Source organism: Vigna unguiculata, chromosome 5, assembly GCF_037176805.1.
Source record: "Vigna unguiculata cultivar grain cowpea cultivar isolate G323 ecotype 2 chromosome 5, ASM3717680v1, whole genome shotgun sequence".
NCBI lineage: Eukaryota > Viridiplantae > Streptophyta > Magnoliopsida > Fabales > Fabaceae > Vigna > Vigna unguiculata.
The window spans coordinates 7,305,711-7,313,594 of record NC_140796.1 but is presented as its reverse complement, the minus strand read 5'-3'; positions in this window follow the sequence as shown (position 1 = coordinate 7,313,594).

Genomic DNA, 7,884 nt, shown 5'->3' with positions numbered 1-7,884 from the left:
AAATAAACTAAAATGCGTACAAAATATTAATATCAACGTCATTAAAAAAGTATTTAACATTAATCTGCACAGTTAACAAACCTGCCAAACTTTCCAAATCATAAAACATCAGCTGACAAATCATATTTAAACAAAAAGAAAAACTTATACTATTAAAAATGCATTCAACTTAGAAACAATTTTAGAACCTAAATAAATTTAAAAAATTTGAATGCGTACAAATTTCTAGATAAATAAACTACAACTTTAGAACCTCAAATAATTCTAAAAAATTTAAATGCATGTACATTTTTAGATAAATAAACTAAAATGCGTACAAAATATTAATATCAATGTCATTAAAAAGTATTTAACATTAATATGCACAATTAAAAGGTGAATAAAATTGGAAGTAAATAACAATATTAATATAGCTAATAAAAATAAAACAAACAATACAAAAATTGAAAGTATTGATTTTTTTGAAAAAAAAAAACATTATTTAACAAACCAATACGACAAGGTACCAAAATGATGAAAAAAATCAAATAAATACATACGTGTCAAATAAACAGATCGAGATGTTACAGTAATATCCCTAATAATTTGTTTTCTTAACTTTTAAGTAGATACAGCGGTCATGAAGAAATCGTTAAAAACTAATTTTGACAAATGTATCTATGGCGTTTATCTTAATCGCTAAAATTAAAATTGTTAGTCGTCATAAACTACATCGTTGAAAACTTCAAAAAATTTGTTGTAAAAGTAAAAGCATTGACATTGACACATATTTTAAATAATAAAAAAGTTTACCATCCATTATGAATATTTGTTGATTATACTTTCAAGCAAAAAAAAAAACGTTAATTATACTTTCAAGGAAAAAAAAAATTGACATGCTAATATTTATACTACTTAAATAATTAATAACATATATTAAGAAAATGTGCACTGGAATTTAAACTTGTACATATAATTATGAGAGAATCGAAAGGACTATAATGTTTTTGGAAGGATCCAAATAATTTGATAAGTTAACACATCAGATTTTTCTTAATTGCATGAATAACTGAACGTGTAATCTCCTATTTGAAAATAAAATTTTTATTTATTTATATTAGAATATTAGTTATATAATAATAATAATAAATTACATAAAATTAAAGTATATTGCTATAATCTTGTATAATATAAGGCTAACATATTTAATATATAAAATAAATATATAAAAATAATGATATTTGACCAGAGAATGCAACAATTAGGTTTCAATTAATAACATATTAATTGAAATTAACTATTATTAACTGATATATGTTACGGGCGGAATGCAAAATCATATTTCCATAAATAGTAAAAAAAAAACTACGGAGACTTCACAGAATTAAAAGAAATTAATTAGTGTCATTTGACATAAAGGATGTATCATGAGTCAAATTCATTTTTTTTATCGTTTTTATCCGAAACTATTATTTTTTTTAATACCTTTCTTTTCAATTTGAACTTTATTGGTCTGCACACGTTTTAGGAATAATGCATACCCTAATACCTAGAGTGGAATCACTATCATTTGTATCATTCGTACTAGTTATTAAACTAAAACTAGAATTCTCACTTTCACTACAATTTCTGACCTTACCTAAAAGTAACTATAAAAATAACTGTTATTATATTCGACTATATTACCAAAAATGCAGCTATCAACACAGATTTGAGAATGAAAATAACTATCAATGCAACTATTAATATAATTGTTCCAACTAAAAAGAGTATCATTCATGGAATGATCGTAATCACTCTGAATAACAGTATTCAGATAGCTAGAAAAAAAATTTTCTTGTTCACTTAGAGAAGAATGATTGTTTTATTTTCAATATCTAAATATATGGAATAACTGTTCTTCTTACTCTTCAGTGTTTATAATTCAGAGAAAAAGTTTTCCCGATAACAGATAAGTTGAATCATTCAATTCAAAAATACTTTCAAATAAGCAATTCATTCAATGGTAAAAATATTTGTCAAATAAATTAAATGTTAAATTTAAATCTTTCAAGTAAAATGTACGCGTACGAAAAATAAAACTAATATGTAATCATCATTCTTATTTTTAAAATAAAAAAAATATACAGTAAACAAAGATATTTTGTATTACATTGTGTTTTGAAACTAAAATAAATCAAATCTTATACAGGACAACGACATAAAGGACAAGTGTGTCTAATTTTCAACCACTTTACAATACACTGACGATGAAAAACGTGATCACAAGACAACGACGATAACCTCTCACTTTCTTCGTAACGAAAATCTTCCATGCAAATGCTGCAGTTCTTTTCCATCCTCAAAAAAAGTGTTGGAATTATATCTAGCATGATGTCTAAATTCAAAGAAATCGGGTCTTCTGAATCTATAGACATCGGATCACAACAAAATTCTAGTATATTCATACTTTTGTTAACAATTTCTTTTGACATAACATCAACAATTTCTGGGATGAAGTATTTAGAGCAACACGGATCAAACATGAAACTCCTTAAAAAATTTTGATTATTTTTGATGAAATTCTGACTGCTAATTAACATCGACCTTTTTAATAAGGTTGATCTTTCAATGTTATTAGTAGAATGTATATATCGAATTGTGATAGTCACATTTATCCTTAATATGTCACTGACTTTGACATTCACTTCATCATCAATTCGCACTCGATGGTAGTAATGACTTATTTTGCTTAAAGTTGCCATGTTGAATGATGAACATGTACCGATCTTTGTGTATTTATATTGAGGTTGTAAATAATTCATACAAAGGAAATACTACTAAATATAATATAAATGATAAAGATAGGATTTCTTCATTTTATAAGAAGTGCATACATATATATATATATATATATATATATATATATATATATATATATATATATATATATATATATATATATATATATTATTTTAAGATTTCCATAATATTGATTAAATCAATTTTATTTTAATTTTGCCAAAAGAAAATACCCATCTATCAAGATTTCGCTATCTTTTCATTGAATGATTAAGATTACAATAATTTAAATATATTAAATTATTATTTTTATTGAACAAAAATCTCTATAATCCATTTAATATTTTATATATATATAAGATGGTTTATTAAAGATGTTTTAAAACATAAAAGAGTTTTAATAATTATTTAAAGATTATGATAAAAGATAAGATAGTTTAATAAAGATTTTCTAAAAGATAAAATATTTGTAATAATTATTTAATTTGAAATATTTTTTCACTTAAAATATTTTTGAAGAGATAAGATTTTGGTGAATAATATATCAATTAAGAACATATAAAATAAAGTGAGATAAGTAATTATAATGAAGTATAAAGTGAATTAGATCTCATAAATATCAATATAAGAATACGTCTAATTTGTTAATATTCTATTGAGTGTTTTAGAAGATAATTAAATATTTAATATATATATATATATATATATATATATATATATATATATATATATATATATATATATATATATATATATATATATATAGATAGATAGATAAATAGATCGATAAGAGAGTTGAAGACAAAAAAATTCAAAACATTTTATTACTTTTAAATAATGATAGGTAATCAGAATGATTTTAAAGCATTTTTTAAGTGAAATACTGTATAAATTACAGAATGAAAGGTTAAAAGTTCGATTTAAACATTTGAGTATTCAGAAATAATATTATTCTTTAATAATATTTGGAAAAGAATAATTTAAACGTGTAGAATCATATTTTCTAAAATATTATTTTTCAATGAGTAGCTTTTTAAATTTTAATTTTTTTAAATATTTACTTTTCAAAACAATATTTTTATTTTATAAATTTAAAATTCTTTTCACTTTTAAATAAAAATTAAAAAGAATTTGAATTCAGTTCAAAATTCAATTATCCGATAACTGATTTTTTTTCTTTCAAAATTATACATAATCATTTTTAGAATTAGTTCAATAAACCATACTATTTGAAAAATTATTCGAAATAATATATTTTTGGAGTGAAAAAAAAAAAGTGAAATCGTATCATTTTGATAAATGTAACATGCTAGATAACATGATCTAATAGTCAAAAAAAGACTATAAAAATTAAAAGATACATATTAACAGTAATTATAACAAAATTTTGGTAGTTTGATTACGTTTTGATATTCTTTGATATCAAAGGATATTTGGTATATTGGGTAACATGTCACATTATTATTATTATTATTATTATTATTATTATTATTATTATTATTATTTATTTAAGGTAAGTTATTGATACTAGTTAATATTACACTACCTTATCACATGGATCCAAGACCAAAAGGCCTTATAAATACATTTAGTATTCTCTCAAGAATACACACACTCAAATAAATGCTAATTCTCTTCTATAATCCTTCCTTACTTTGTTACTGACTTGAATGTCAAAGAGTCTTTTGCAGTGGATCTTATTTTGTGTTTTAGCCCTGAGGAGCATACATCAGGATTCTCCAATCCACTTAGATCTTGCAACTTGTACACATGTTCATGCTTCAAATTTAGTAAGAACATTTAGTGCCCACTGTGGGATCTTGGTAAAAATTTATCTTGCCTCTACATTTTATGCAATCCTTACAAGAGGTAACTCATTATGGTCAGAATTTTGCAATGTCTTGTAAGAATGCTACCTTGACACTATTCCTTTCATTAAATACTTTGAAACTTGTTACAAGATTGACATGTGTAATAAATCGTACAAGTAATACAGTGGACAAATTCAAATATCCTATCCCATAGGGATTAATGCAGTCTAAATAAAATGGTTAGTTACTGTAAAGTGTGAGAATAACAAAACATTTGTCATTTCAAGGAAAAATGTAAATTTAAAATTAAATGTAAAGAATAAACAAAAATTGACACAATTGAAACAAATAGCTTGATTGAGAAAAATATAGGATAAAAACCTAATCGGGATTGGGTTTCATGATTCCATTGAAAGTAAAAATAATAAACAATATATTTCTATTATTGTCTTTCACATTCGCAAGACTATGTAACAAGTCTTAATGTCTTGGTGGCAAGTCTAAACTTTAATAAGAACCCTAATGTATGAGACATTTCCTTATTAAAAGTTCGCATTAAACCCTAAGTTCGGATGTTAAGAATGACCAATGATATACTCTATGTCTAGATGCACAATCAATTAGTTGTATATTCTAGTATAGGTTCTAATATTGTGTTCAATGATTAGATACTCACAAATATGCACCATATCTAGAACATGCAATTAAATATCATAATCTAGGTTTCTAAACTATCTTTTGGATAAGTATGGACTCTCGCACGTGCAAAATTTATAGACTATGCAGTTAAATCAACAATAAAACATAAGCGGTTATGGAAAATAATTATATTGAATGAAGAATTTACAGAGAATTAAGAATACATTACAATCAACCCCGTGAATGAGGAATGTAACACCACATCTGATATGTCGTGTATGATTTAAAAATTTCCAAAACTTCAAAACACAACCTTTGATACCATCCTATTAAATAGGAACTTCACAACCATTTCATTTATAAAAACCACTTGTCATAATGTCCTTTGAATAAAACTTTATTATCCAAAGAAAACATCATTAAAACTCAAACTAATTCGGTATAAGTTGTCAAGAAAAGTTAGTACAAATACTTCCAAATGAAAATAATTCTCAAAATAGACAATTATCACATCATAGTCCAAAAATAGTTCTAAACAAGTCTTTCCCCTGAGCTCCTCATAGTTAGGCATCTCCAGTAGCATCTGCATCAACATCTACTCTCATATAACACACACGTTATATGATCATCGCACAAACACAAACAACACACAAAAGAAAGGGTGAGCTAACCCATGCCACCCAAGATATCGACACAACACATGCTCCAAAACCACAACATGCAATCATCAACATGTTACCTTAAAGTAATATAAATGGTATGACATTCTCTCATAACCAACCACTCTACATTTCCTTCACAACAATGCCTTTGGAAAGGGTATTTCCCCCGCTTTCCATATACTTACAAGCAACAATTATACTCGCTTTACAAAGCCTTGGATAAAAGCACTCTTGCTAAGCTGATGCCAAAGACTTATGGCTGAAAGAAACACTTTTACCTTGACTCAATAAAGTGCTTTGGATAAAAGAACCATCATGGATTTACTCAACAAAATTCAAAAGGCACAATGTTGCACATATTTAACTTAATGCCTCTCAATAAAACTTACCAAAGACTTGCACAACCTATACTCACACTTCACCATAATACTTGGCACTTACCAATTGGCACATAATTCCACCACTAATTACTTCCAATTTCATATTCACAACACAAAAATACCAAATCCTCAAGCATCAACAGTATTGCAAATATTACGTACCAAATAACCATGATCATAACCTATTGCATACATGAACATGAACAACGATCAACTCAACTTACCTTTCATAAGCAATTTTTGCCACTAATAATTTCTCAACACAATTCTCTGTTGTCCAAATAAAACACTTTTCCAAAGCCACAAAAAATATTGCATAACAACAATTAAAACTATCCTTCATATCAGTATACCCCAAAATCATGAACACCACTATATCAACATAGACTTACCCAAGAGATGCTCAAATAATTTCACTACACTAGCCAAACGATCATATAAAAATTCCCAATCCTAGTTCATCCCCTATTCACAAACAATATTACAATGATTTTTTTTCTAGACACAACAAATCTTTCTTTACGCCAAAACTTAATCTAAATTGTACTGTTTACAATCCCTCCATTGATTCATCCATACATGAATATAGATCAATAATCAAAATCATATAGTGCTCATAAATAATAATGCATCTTACATCCCAACTTCAACCATTTTACCGAAGAAAAAAAAATTGTTTCTCTTACAATTCCATATTCTCATTGCAAAATATTTTTATCCAATCAACCACAAAAGAATAAGAAGGAAGTTTAAGCTCATCTTACTTGGAATTTCTGAAACAAGAGTTCTCTTCTTTAAAAATTGAAAATTCCACTGCTCCAAAAAGAGACTCTCCTTCCTATCTCCTCTGCCTCCAAAACTTAACCAAAATTTGGATTTCTCTATCTCGGAGCTACGTCGCCTCACCACTCCTTACAACCCAAAATTTAACTCAGGGAAAATCATTCTATTCTAATTTCCCTTTTTAATAATCCATTTTAAATTAATAAAATAATCCAAATAATGACTGCACTAAATAGAAATTATTTTGACCACCCTTTTCAATTTTCTACTCATAAAAGAATTAAAAATTAAATTTTTAATATTTATTTTTTGTACTTAATTCACCTCGATGAGCTATTATTTCCTATGTTTGTGACTAGATACAACGAATTTGTATTCAACCTTTCATATTCCTAAGAGCACCACAAAAATATCAAAAAAAAAAAAAAAACAACAGTCATGCCTTTGAGCACCAGAAAAATACCAAAAAGAAAAAACATTCTTTCTTTTTGCTCTGGCCAAGATTCAAACTCACTACCTCTAAATGTCAAACCAACACACCAAACCATATCAACCATCCCATTTTTTCTTAACAACCACATTCACAACAAACATTACAATAATACCCTCATAATAAAACATGCCAAATAAATTACAAATAATTATAAAATTATATGTCACACCAAAGGCACACATAAAATCTTCCAAATCAATTATAAAAATAATATTTAAAATATAAACACTATAAATACACTCATTAAGAATCAAACCCATGACTATGCTACATTTCATCTCTAACTATATCATTAACTATTAATTTGATTATTACTCTTCACATCAAATTACCACTTTGAAATAATAATTATTGTT